Below are 13,873 nucleotides of genomic sequence, written 5' to 3'. Positions count from 1 at the left end.
ACCAGGCTTATTTTTAAGCCTATTATAAAGAATGGCAGTATCATTAGATAAATTTTTATAATAGTCTGAAATATAATTCAAACTTCCTAAAAATCTTTGTAATTGGGTTTTGTCTAACATGACATCAGGAAATTTGGAAGCAAATTCAATGCTTCTTTCTGTAGGAATTATAGTTCCTTGGTCAATCATATGACCCAGAAATCTAACTTTAGTTTGAAATATTTTCATCTTGGTAGCCGATAAGACTAAACCATTGTTTTTAACAACATTCTTAAATATCTTTAAATGTTTTATATGTTGATCAATTGTTTTAGAAAATACTAAAACATCATCAATATAAACTATTATGAATTCAGAATATGGATTAAAAATATCATTCATGATTTTCTGAAATTCAGAAGGAGCATTTTTTAATCCAAATGGAAGTACATTCCATTCAAACTGTCCAAAAGGTACAGTAAAAGCTGTTTTATATTTATCATTTTCAGTTATCTGGATTTGCCAGTATCCTGATTTCATATCAAATTTTGAGAAGATTAAAGCATCACTTAATCTATCTAATAAATCTTTTTTATTAGGAATAGGATACCTAATCCATTTTAAAACCTTATTGAGAGGTTTATAATTGATTACTAATCTAGGAACTCCTCGTTCCTTCTCAGCTGCCTTATTAACATAGAAAGCAGTACAACTCCAAGGAGACTTAGAGTGTCTAATTAGACCTTTGTCTAAAAGAGATTGTATCTCTCCTTTACACAAATTTAAGTAATCATTGTTCATTTGGGCTGGCCTAGCTTTAGTAGGGATCTGACTTTCATTAAAGTCATCTATATAAGGTAAAGAAACAACATGTTTCTTTCTATCCCAAAAAGCATTTGGGAGATCATTACAGATTTCCGTAGTAAATTCCTGTTCTAAAGACTTAATTTTCTTTTTAATATCATAAGTTTCAAGTTGCTCATTAATATTAAGCACACTAATTTCTTCTTTTAAAAAACATAATTGTTTTTCTTTTTTTTAAAAGGATATCTTTGACCTCATTTAACATCCTAGTTTGAGGATCTGTTATAAATTCAAAAGTAATTTTTTGATCATTTATAAAAGTAGTAATTCCCTTTTGATCAATATTAATAATAGGCATAATGTTATGCAAAAAGGGAGTACCTAATATAATCCTGTGAGTTAAATTTTTAACTAATATAAAATGGGTTGGTAAACAAATATTTTTGTTACAAATATAGGCATTAGATAATTTATAATTAACTTGGAGTTTATCTCCTCCTGCCTGAGTTAAAGATTGAGTAGTTTTTACAAAATACTTTGTCGGAATTATTCCTTCTTGAATACAATTAAGGTCTGCACCACTATCCACTAGGGCAACCTCATTTTCAAGAATAAAACTTTTATTAATAACAAGAGTTATTTTAACAAACCATTTTTGTGATGTAACTCTTTCAAGAAGACTGAGATAGCTATTGCTAGTTGATGGACTGTCGTCACTAGAAACAATATTTTCTATTTTATTAGAATTTTCTAATAAACTAATTCTTTTAGCTAGAACATCATTGTTTTTCTTAATATAAGAAATTTCAGATTTTAAAAGATTTATTTCTCTTTTTAAATCATTTATGGAAACAGGAGTTTCACGTTCATTAGATTGGCGAAACCTAGATAAGACTTCGCTCAGCTGATAAGGGGCTTCTGTAACTAGGGGAGTTTTTTCTCTAGAGTTATCCCTTATTAAAGTTTCTATTAACTTTCGTCTTAGATTATCATCTGTTATGGATTCTAAAGCCTTTAAAGCTTCATCCTGTTCACTGGTCAAAACATTTAGACCATTCATTTCTACTATGGATTTCCAATAACTTAGTTCATTACATTGACAGTTATTATTGTCAGATGTTTCTGAAGAAGAACTATAACTAACCTCATCATCAGAGGACTCAGCTTCAGATTCAGAATTAGAATTAATAAGAAGAACCTTTTCTAGCTGATTTCTAAGTTCTTCATCCTCAATTTCATTTAGGGCTTTTTTAGTCCTACATTGATTGGCATAATGACCAACCTTTCCACATTTGTGGCAAGTTACGTCAAGCTTTTTAGCTTTTCTTTTTCTACTGAAGTTAGGAGTATAATCCTTATATTTTGGCTTGGAATAATTTTTTCTACGTTTTTTCTTGTAGGAATACTTATAAGTATCTGGGGGATTTTTTCTTCTACCTTTATAAGGTTTGAATCTTTCTATTTTACCCTTCTTCCTGCTCTCAGGGGGTTTTTCAAGATCAAAAGCGAATTGTTCGCAAAATTCACCTATTTGGTGTTTTTCAGTTAATTTCTGTTTTTTAAGTTGGTTTTTAAGCTTTATGTCATTACATAAAGATAAGCCTTCATTAATACATGTACTAATGATTTGGCCATAAGTTAAATCAGAATAATTAATATTTATTCCATCATTATTGTTTCTAAGAGTTTGTCTTATTCTTTCAGCAAAAAGATGAGGCAAACCATCTACAAATTTTGATTTCCAATGCATAGAATTGGGGTTATTTAATTGAAAAACTCTAGATAGAAAAGTATCTTTATACCATCTAAAGTGAGTTAAAGATGGGCATCTAAGATTTTGCAATAATGTTTGTAATTTCTCAGCAATGGGTACATTAGTTCCTACAAAATGTTGTAGAATAGAAAGACATAGTGTATAAACTGCATCTTCTTCTCCAGTAGTAGTGATAGTAGTACTACTACTTGATGTTTCAGTTTTAATAAGTTTTTTATGAGAAAGAATTTCTTTCTTCTGAGCATCAGTGAGGTAATGATCCCACCAACCTCTTAATTGGCCAATAAAACCAGTCGTTATAAACGAAGCTATAGAACTATCAGAATTTCCTTGTTGTTTACACACAGAGGAATACATGATTATCCTATGTATCATATCAATAATTTGCTTATCATTTAAGCCATCAATATTCCATTCATAAATGGCCTTTCCAGAATAAGAATTCTGAAAGGGTTCAGTTTCTTCAAAGAGTAAATCTTGAGGTGACGGCCTCTTATAGTAGTATTTTTCTACTGGCTTAGGAGCATAAATAGGATTTATTTGTGCTACCTGATCATTAATTTCTTCATTAGCAAATATTTCTTTTAATTGGTCAATATCTTCTATATCAGAAGTGTCAGACATACTCTTTTGAGATAAAACATTTAAGCGCATCTGCTTAAGCTTTTCTTCTAAAACATGAATAAATTCATTATTATTAGATTTTAATTTAAATCCTTCTACCGCTATAGGTGGTTGAATGATAGGGACATCTTTATTAATAATAATTTCTGAAGACTCCATATCACTTTTATTCTTTTCTAATTGTTTTAAAATTAGATTTTGCTTAGTTAATTGTTCTTCAAAAAGTAATTTTAAATCAGTAATATCTTTTTCTAGGGACATAAATTGGTCACCTAAACAAATAAGGAAAGAATTAGTGTAATTCTGAGATTTAATTATCGCATTTATTTCTTTGAGAGTAATATGATCACTCTCCACCTTCTGAAGATTCAGATAAGCTGTAGCCTCAACATTTTTACCTAGACTTATAGTTTGTTCAGGAGGGAAAGGCGAAACTATAATTCCTCCATTATGGGTATTCCAATTCTTATTTTGTAACACCATAATTTCGGTTTTAACTTTGTTATGAAAATATTTCACAAACCATTTTACAAAAGGAACATAGCTTTGTATTTGAGATAAATAATTATAATAATTATCTTTAAATTCTTTTAATTCAAAATCTTTGAATTTTTTGAAATACCAATTCCTAAAATCTTTATATCTATCTTGGTTAAACTCATCATTGATGAGTTGCCTCCAACTACTTCCTGGGGAAAGATCCATCATAAATGGAAACTCATTTCAGATTGGGTAGGAGATTCCCTACTCTGAGAAGTATTTTTCTGATATATTCCTTGAGGAATTTTATTTTCACTTATACGAATATTTTCAACTGACTCAATATCTTCTCTTATTTGAGAAGTAGAGGCTCTAGAAAGCTCTATCGGAGCAGTGTGAAATTCACTAGTAGAATACCTAGACGACATAGCTCTAGGCATTTTTATAATTCTTTGAGAATTAAATCTTATTTCAACGTCCCCTTCAGTAGTTTGGGAGATCTGGTCTGTGTCCGTATTTATTATGGGATCAGGATCAACCTCTTGAGGTAATGTCCAAATTTCAGGAAAGTTTATTTCGTCCCATTTTATTAATCTATTTTGTGCAATATTAGAGGTTAGTAAATTTGTTTGGACCAACGTTGTGGATCCAGAAAACGAAATTTGTTTTGCTTTGGGATTAAGGGTATTTAAAACTCTGTAGTAAACCCTATAGCATATTGCTATTATTTCACTACCAGTTTTAAAATTATACCCATTAGTATGAACTGTTAATTGCATAGCATGACTTAGATGCTTATCAGTTAAAGATAAACTTAAATTAGGTGAAACCTCAAAATATACTGGTCCATGACACAGACTTGTTTCAATTAAAGCAGCTAAAGATTGTTTAAAATCTTTACACCTACCATCTCTAATATAAGCCATTATACTAGAATTTAACCCTAACATAGTTAACGGTTTAAAAGCCACTTGGATTAGTCCAATATGAATAAAATTATATCCTTTAAAAGGAAGCAAATCTGCTTTACTTAATAAGTTTATAGTCTTGGTATTACCAGTAACTTGAATTGTTCGTTCAACTGTTTTAACAGCATAACGAGATAATAAATCAAAAGTTCCAAATTTATAAATTTGTTTAGAAGGAACAGAAGGAATAGTCCATCTGTTTAATTTTTCCAAATTCTTTGGATATTCTATAGAATCTTCATTTTTTATTGAATTATTTTGATTATTATCATAATCTTCAATTTCGTCCATAAAACAAACAAGAATTGTTATGGCTGGCAAGATAGTAACTTTGTCTGATGAAACTACCAATAAAATTTTCTCAACAAATCTTCAGTCTTCTGAGCAAACGCAACAAGCGTTTAACTATCAACCCGAAGGGATAGACAGACAAAGTCTCAAATCTCAGAGGTTACATAGTTCTTAGGAAAAACAGGCAAAAGATCAACCAAACCCCTTCCCCGGGGAAAAACGGGATCAAGCCTTACACTAAGAAATATGACAAGTTCAAAATGAACAAAGAAGATTGGTAAACAAAATTTTACTAATTTTTTCATCAGATCTAATTACTAGGTTGTCAAGCCATAACAGGAATTTAGCAACTAATTGTCATTACAATTAGTAAATTTAAAGATTAAGATATACCTGAATCGTTCAGTATGAAAAGGCGATGATACCAACAAGTAGGGAAATAAGACGGAAGTACAAGTATGTAATGTTTTATAATAAGACGGAAGTGCTACAGTGCCGATTTGGCTAAGTAGGGAAATTGTTTTAAGAAAGTATTGTACTTCCGTCTGCGATGGCACTGTAGCACTTCCGTCTTATTATAAAACATTACATACTTGTACTTCCGTCTTATTTCCCTACTTGTTGGTATCATCGCCTTTTCATACTGAACGATTCAGGTATATCTTAATCTTTAAATTTACTAATTGTAATGACAATTAGTTGCTAAATTCCTGTTATGGCTTGACAACCTAGTAATTAGATCTGATGAAAAAATTAGTAAAATTTTGTTTACCAATCTTCTTTGTTCATTTTGAACTTGTCATATTTCTTAGTGTAAGGCTTGATCCCGTTTTTCCCCGGGGAAGGGGTTTGGTTGATCTTTTGCCTGTTTTTCCTAAGAACTATGTAACCTCTGAGATTTGAGACTTTGTCTGTCTATCCCTTCGGGTTGATAGTTAAACGCTTGTTGCGTTTGCTCAGAAGACTGAAGATTTGTTGAGAAAATTTTATTGGTAGTTTCATCAGACAAAGTTACTATCTTGCCAGCCATAACAATTCTTGTTTGTTTTATGGACGAAATTGAAGATTATGATAATAATCAAAATAATTCAATAAAAAATGAAGATTCTATAGAATATCCAAAGAATTTGGAAAAATTAAACAGATGGACTATTCCTTCTGTTCCTTCTAAACAAATTTATAAATTTGGAACTTTTGATTTATTATCTCGTTATGCTGTTAAAACAGTTGAACGAACAATTCAAGTTACTGGTAATACCAAGACTATAAACTTATTAAGTAAAGCAGATTTGCTTCCTTTTAAAGGATATAATTTTATTCATATTGGACTAATCCAAGTGGCTTTTAAACCGTTAACTATGTTAGGGTTAAATTCTAGTATAATGGCTTATATTAGAGATGGTAGGTGTAAAGATTTTAAACAATCTTTAGCTGCTTTAATTGAAACAAGTCTGTGTCATGGACCAGTATATTTTGAGGTTTCACCTAATTTAAGTTTATCTTTAACTGATAAGCATCTAAGTCATGCTATGCAATTAACAGTTCATACTAATGGGTATAATTTTAAAACTGGTAGTGAAATAATAGCAATATGCTATAGGGTTTACTACAGAGTTTTAAATACCCTTAATCCCAAAGCAAAACAAATTTCGTTTTCTGGATCCACAACGTTGGTCCAAACAAATTTACTAACCTCTAATATTGCACAAAATAGATTAATAAAATGGGACGAAATAAACTTTCCTGAAATTTGGACATTACCTCAAGAGGTTGATCCTGATCCCATAATAAATACGGACACAGACCAGATCTCCCAAACTACTGAAGGGGACGTTGAAATAAGATTTAATTCTCAAAGAATTATAAAAATGCCTAGAGCTATGTCGTCTAGGTATTCTACTAGTGAATTTCACACTGCTCCGATAGAGCTTTCTAGAGCCTCTACTTCTCAAATAAGAGAAGATATTGAGTCAGTTGAAAATATTCGTATAAGTGAAAATAAAATTCCTCAAGGAATATATCAGAAAAATACTTCTCAGAGTAGGGAATCTCCTACCCAATCTGAAATGAGTTTCCATTTATGATGGATCTTTCCCCAGGAAGTAGTTGGAGGCAACTCATCAATGATGAGTTTAACCAAGATAGATATAAAGATTTTAGGAATTGGTATTTCAAAAAATTCAAAGATTTTGAATTAAAAGAATTTAAAGATAATTATTATAATTATTTATCTCAAATACAAAGCTATGTTCCTTTTGTAAAATGGTTTGTGAAATATTTTCATAACAAAGTTAAAACCGAAATTATGGTGTTACAAAATAAGAATTGGAATACCCATAATGGAGGAATTATAGTTTCGCCTTTCCCTCCTGAACAAACTATAAGTCTAGGTAAAAATGTTGAGGCTACAGCTTATCTGAATCTTCAGAAGGTGGAGAGTGATCATATTACTCTCAAAGAAATAAATGCGATAATTAAATCTCAGAATTACACTAATTCTTTCCTTATTTGTTTAGGTGACCAATTTATGTCCCTAGAAAAAGATATTACTGATTTAAAATTACTTTTTGAAGAACAATTAACTAAGCAAAATCTAATTTTAAAACAATTAGAAAAGAATAAAAGTGATATGGAGTCTTCAGAAATTATTATTAATAAAGATGTCCCTATCATTCAACCACCTATAGCGGTAGAAGGATTTAAATTAAAATCTAATAATAATGAATTTATTCATGTTTTAGAAGAAAAGCTTAAGCAGATGCGCTTAAATGTTTTATCTCAAAAGAGTATGTCTGACACTTCTGATATAGAAGATATTGACCAATTAAAAGAAATATTTGCTAATGAAGAAATTAATGATCAGGTAGCACAAATAAATCCTATTTATGCTCCTAAGCCAGTAGAAAAATACTACTATAAGAGGCCGTCACCTCAAGATTTACTCTTTGAAGAAACTGAACCCTTTCAGAATTCTTATTCTGGAAAGGCCATTTATGAATGGAATATTGATGGCTTAAATGATAAGCAAATTATTGATATGATACATAGGATAATCATGTATTCCTCTGTGTGTAAACAACAAGGAAATTCTGATAGTTCTATAGCTTCGTTTATAACGACTGGTTTTATTGGCCAATTAAGAGGTTGGTGGGATCATTACCTCACTGATGCTCAGAAGAAAGAAATTCTTTCTCATAAAAAACTTATTAAAACTGAAACATCAAGTAGTAGTACTACTATCACTACTACTGGAGAAGAAGATGCAGTTTATACACTATGTCTTTCTATTCTACAACATTTTGTAGGAACTAATGTACCCATTGCTGAGAAATTACAAACATTATTGCAAAATCTTAGATGCCCATCTTTAACTCACTTTAGATGGTATAAAGATACTTTTCTATCTAGAGTTTTTCAATTAAATAACCCCAATTCTATGCATTGGAAATCAAAATTTGTAGATGGTTTGCCTCATCTTTTTGCTGAAAGAATAAGACAAACTCTTAGAAACAATAATGATGGAATAAATATTAATTATTCTGATTTAACTTATGGCCAAATCATTAGTACATGTATTAATGAAGGCTTATCTTTATGTAATGACATAAAGCTTAAAAACCAACTTAAAAAACAGAAATTAACTGAAAAACACCAAATAGGTGAATTTTGCGAACAATTCGCTTTTGATCTTGAAAAACCCCCTGAGAGCAGGAAGAAGGGTAAAATAGAAAGATTCAAACCTTATAAAGGTAGAAGAAAAAATCCCCCAGATACTTATAAGTATTCCTACAAGAAAAAACGTAGAAAAAATTATTCCAAGCCAAAATATAAGGATTATACTCCTAACTTCAGTAGAAAAAGAAAAGCTAAAAAGCTTGACGTAACTTGCCACAAATGTGGAAAGGTTGGTCATTATGCCAATCAATGTAGGACTAAAAAAGCCCTAAATGAAATTGAGGATGAAGAACTTAGAAATCAGCTAGAAAAGGTTCTTCTTATTAATTCTAATTCTGAATCTGAAGCTGAGTCCTCTGATGATGAGGTTAGTTATAGTTCTTCTTCAGAAACATCTGACAATAATAACTGTCAATGTAATGAACTAAGTTATTGGAAATCCATAGTAGAAATGAATGGTCTAAATGTTTTGACCAGTGAACAGGATGAAGCTTTAAAGGCTTTAGAATCCATAACAGATGATAATCTAAGACGAAAGTTAATAGAAACTTTAATAAGGGATAACTCTAGAGAAAAAACTCCCCTAGTTACAGAAGCCCCTTATCAGCTGAGCGAAGTCTTATCTAGGTTTCGCCAATCTAATGAACGTGAAACTCCTGTTTCCATAAATGATTTAAAAAGAGAAATAAATCTTTTAAAATCTGAAATTTCTTATATTAAGAAAAACAATGATGTTCTAGCTAAAAGAATTAGTTTATTAGAAAATTCTAATAAAATAGAAAATATTGTTTCTAGTGACGACAGTCCATCAACTAGCAATAGCTATCTCAGTCTTCTTGAAAGAGTTACATCACAAAAATGGTTTGTTAAAATAACTCTTGTTATTAATAAAAGTTTTATTCTTGAAAATGAGGTTGCCCTAGTGGATAGTGGTGCAGACCTTAATTGTATTCAAGAAGGAATAATTCCGACAAAGTATTTTGTAAAAACTACTCAATCTTTAACTCAGGCAGGAGGAGATAAACTCCAAGTTAATTATAAATTATCTAATGCCTATATTTGTAACAAAAATATTTGTTTACCAACCCATTTTATATTAGTTAAAAATTTAACTCACAGGATTATATTAGGTACTCCCTTTTGCATAACATTATGCCTATTATTAATATTGATCAAAAGGGAATTACTACTTTTATAAATGATCAAAAAATTACTTTTGAATTTATAACAGATCCTCAAACTAGGATGTTAAATGAGGTCAAAGATATCCTTTTAAAAAAAGAAAAACAATTATGTTTTTTAAAAGAAGAAATTAGTGTGCTTAATATTAATGAGCAACTTGAAACTTATGATATTAAAAAGAAAATTAAGTCTTTAGAACAGGAATTTACTACGGAAATCTGTAATGATCTCCCAAATGCTTTTTGGGATAGAAAGAAACATGTTGTTTCTTTACCTTATATAGATGACTTTAATGAAAGTCAGATCCCTACTAAAGCTAGGCCAGCCCAAATGAACAATGATTACTTAAATTTGTGTAAAGGAGAGATACAATCTCTTTTAGACAAAGGTCTAATTAGACACTCTAAGTCTCCTTGGAGTTGTACTGCTTTCTATGTTAATAAGGCAGCTGAGAAGGAACGAGGAGTTCCTAGATTAGTAATCAATTATAAACCTCTCAATAAGGTTTTAAAATGGATTAGGTATCCTATTCCTAATAAAAAAGATTTATTAGATAGATTAAGTGATGCTTTAATCTTCTCAAAATTTGATATGAAATCAGGATACTGGCAAATCCAGATAACTGAAAATGATAAATATAAAACAGCTTTTACTGTACCTTTTGGACAGTTTGAATGGAATGTACTTCCATTTGGATTAAAAAATGCTCCTTCTGAATTTCAGAAAATCATGAATGATATTTTTAATCCATATTCTGAATTCATAATAGTTTATATTGATGATGTTTTAGTATTTTCTAAAACAATTGATCAACATATAAAACATTTAAAGATATTTAAGAATGTTGTTAAAAACAATGGTTTAGTCTTATCGGCTACCAAGATGAAAATATTTCAAACTAAAGTTAGATTTCTGGGTCATATGATTGACCAAGGAACTATAATTCCTATAGAAAGAAGCATTGAATTTGCTTCCAAATTTCCTGATGTCATGTTAGACAAAACCCAATTACAAAGATTTTTAGGAAGTTTGAATTATATTTCAGACTATTATAAAAATTTATCTAATGATACTGCCATTCTTTATAATAGGCTTAAAAATAAGCCTGGTCCATGGACAGAGGCTCATACTAAGGCAGTCCAGAGGATTAAAACTAGGGTGAAATGCCTTCCTTGTTTATCTTTGGCTAATCCAAAGTTGTTTAAAATAGTAGAAACTGATGCTTCTAATATTGGCTATGGAGGAATATTAAAACAAGTCAATCCTGAAACTAATAAAGAAGTTTTGGTGAGATTCACCTCTGGTAAATGGAACCAGACTCAGTCGAAATATTCGACTATTAAGAAAGAAATGCTTTCTATTATTAAATGTATTTCGAAATTTCAAAGTGATTTATTAAATCAAAAATTTCTTTTAAGAATTGATTGTAGCTCTGCTAAATCAATCATTGAAAAGGATGTAAAAACCCTTGTAGCAAAACATATTTTTGCTAGTTGGCAGGCTCAATTATCTGCTTTTGAATTTGATATTCAATATATTAAAGGAGAAAATAATTCTCTTGCTGATTATTTAACCCGTGAATTTTTGCAGGGTAATGACAACCCCTTATAGGGGAAGAGGCCGAGGCCGTAATTCGGGCCGTGGCGGAAGAGGAGGTAACAATATGTTACCTTACCAGGAAACTAATATTCCCCTAATAGGGGATTGGACCACAGTGGGAAAGCTCAGGCAATTGCCTGCCCCACCTAAGAAAGAAGATCAACCTTCTTCATCTTCAAATAAGATAATATCTTACAAAGAGATAATGGTTAATGAACCAAAGGAACAGGCATCTGAATATTTTGAAAATCCTGTTACCGAAAAAATAATTCATATTGATGACGAAGATTTATCATTAACCAGTATTGACGGATGGTCAATCAAAACAAGATATCTAGAATCCAGAGGATATGCTGGACTTCATGGTAAATCAAGACCAAATTTAGAGATATTGCTAACAGTTACTGAATCAGTAACTATAACACATTACTACCAGAATAATAACCCAGAAAGTTTTATAAACTTTAGTAAATGTCACATAAATAAAATTTTATTACCAAGAGAATGGGGTCTAAATCCAAATGGTGAAAAGGCAATAAAAATTGCTGAAGGTAAATATATTTACTTTAATTATTGGGATTATATCCAGGCTTTTACCCAAGCTTTCTATTACCAAAACCCGAAAAACAAACATTCTTGGTTTTTCTCGGTAAATCCAGAGATTGTGGACAAACCCATGCCAAATTGGTTTTTTAACTGGTGGATCAAATTTGGTCCTTCTCTAGAGATCTTACCTAAGGAGGTAGGAGAATTATATACTCCATGGTGTGATAATAGCTCTTTAATATCAAAGATAGCTTCCAATAAGCTGATTACAGGACAATGTCCCTGTTTATTCTTTATTAAATTTCAAATTCCATGGATATGGAGATGGACAGTAACCATATCCAAAGATGAATTTAATATCCCCATTTTAGAAAGAAATTTCTTCTACAAATGGTGGACCAAGATGAGTTCTGAAGATATTCAGGATTTAATATCCAGGATAAAAATTGTTATCAATGAGGAAAAGGCCACAATTACAAAAGGTCATAGCCAACAGGACTCTATGGCTGGATTAAAAGATTATTTTCAAAGAAAATATCCAAAGGAATCAGAAGAAGAAATCATGGTCAGAATTTTGGACCATATGAAAACCCAGTTTTTCAATGCCTTTCCCTCAACAGTAAAAGGAGATAATATGTCTACTTCTTCCCAAGGATCAGTTGGGCAAAATATGTTTGAAGGCTTAGCTGGGGAATCTCAGCCAGAAGATGAACCTACCCAGGAAGACTTCTGGGATGCCATGATCCAGTCAGTAAGGACCAAGAAGGATAAGAGCCAGTAAAAATAAAATTAACTGGTCAATAAGTTAATCATAATCTAGCTTAACACTGTTGTCGGCAAAACAAGACAAATAGGTCTTTATCAACTTTATTAAAGTTTAATATGTCAGTTGTCCGTTTGTAATTTGTATTTTTTGCTTTTTTGATGCTTTTGTATGATAGTGCGACAGATGTGACGATGGGGCCCATTGAGCACCCGGCATTATCCCACTATCCTTTGTTTGGACAGCTGTAGGTTAATGTTACCTGTTACCGGATCAAATAGTGATCCCTTATTTGCCTATAAATAGAGGTATTCACCTCATTTGTAAATCATCAATATCAGAAATAAAATCTTATATTTCCTTCTTAAACTCATACTTTCTTAAACAATTTCCCTACTTTACACCCGCTGCGATGGCACTGTAGCACTTCCGTCTTATTATAAAACATTACATACTTGTACTTCCGTCTTATTTCCCTACTTGTTGGGCACTGTAGCACTTCCGTCTTATTATAAAACATTACATACTTGTACTTCCGTCTTATTTCCCTACTTGTTGGTATATATATATATATATATATATATATATATATATATATATATATATATATATATATATATATTAGGTATTACCATTGGAGCAAAACTCATTGAGTACCTAATAGGTACTGCTTCTTAAATAAGCATCATATCTCCTCTCATTATAATATATTTTTGTGGGACCTACTTATAAAGATGTAGTATTATTAATGAGATATAGAGTTATTAGTGAGACCAATTTAGAACTTTTTAAGAGGTGCTGAGTTGGAGGGATTGAGTACTTATTAAGTACTATTATTAAAAAATAATAAATGAGTGATGTGTACACATGAGACCCAGTTAAGTACTCAAATTTGGGGAGCTCCATTGTGGATGCTCTAAGAACCCTCTAAACTTTTACTATAAATAATGTAGAGTAATTTTTTTGGGGCATTAACACTATGGTTCTTTGGTTGATTTCTATAAATATATCTAAGATAATTACACCTGAATGTAAGTGTAAGGTAAACGGACAATAAGTTGCGTCGCTATCTTTTTTCGGATCTATGACTCTATGAGACCTATATCTTGAACATTACATCTTGAGACCAACGAGACACCACATTGTTATGCATGACTCTTTGAACTCTTTTTTCAAAATATCCACAAA

This window comes from Trifolium pratense, linkage group LG7 (genome assembly GCF_020283565.1).
Source record: "Trifolium pratense cultivar HEN17-A07 linkage group LG7, ARS_RC_1.1, whole genome shotgun sequence".
Lineage (NCBI taxonomy): Eukaryota > Viridiplantae > Streptophyta > Magnoliopsida > Fabales > Fabaceae > Trifolium > Trifolium pratense.
Note: the sequence above shows the minus strand (reverse complement) of the source record.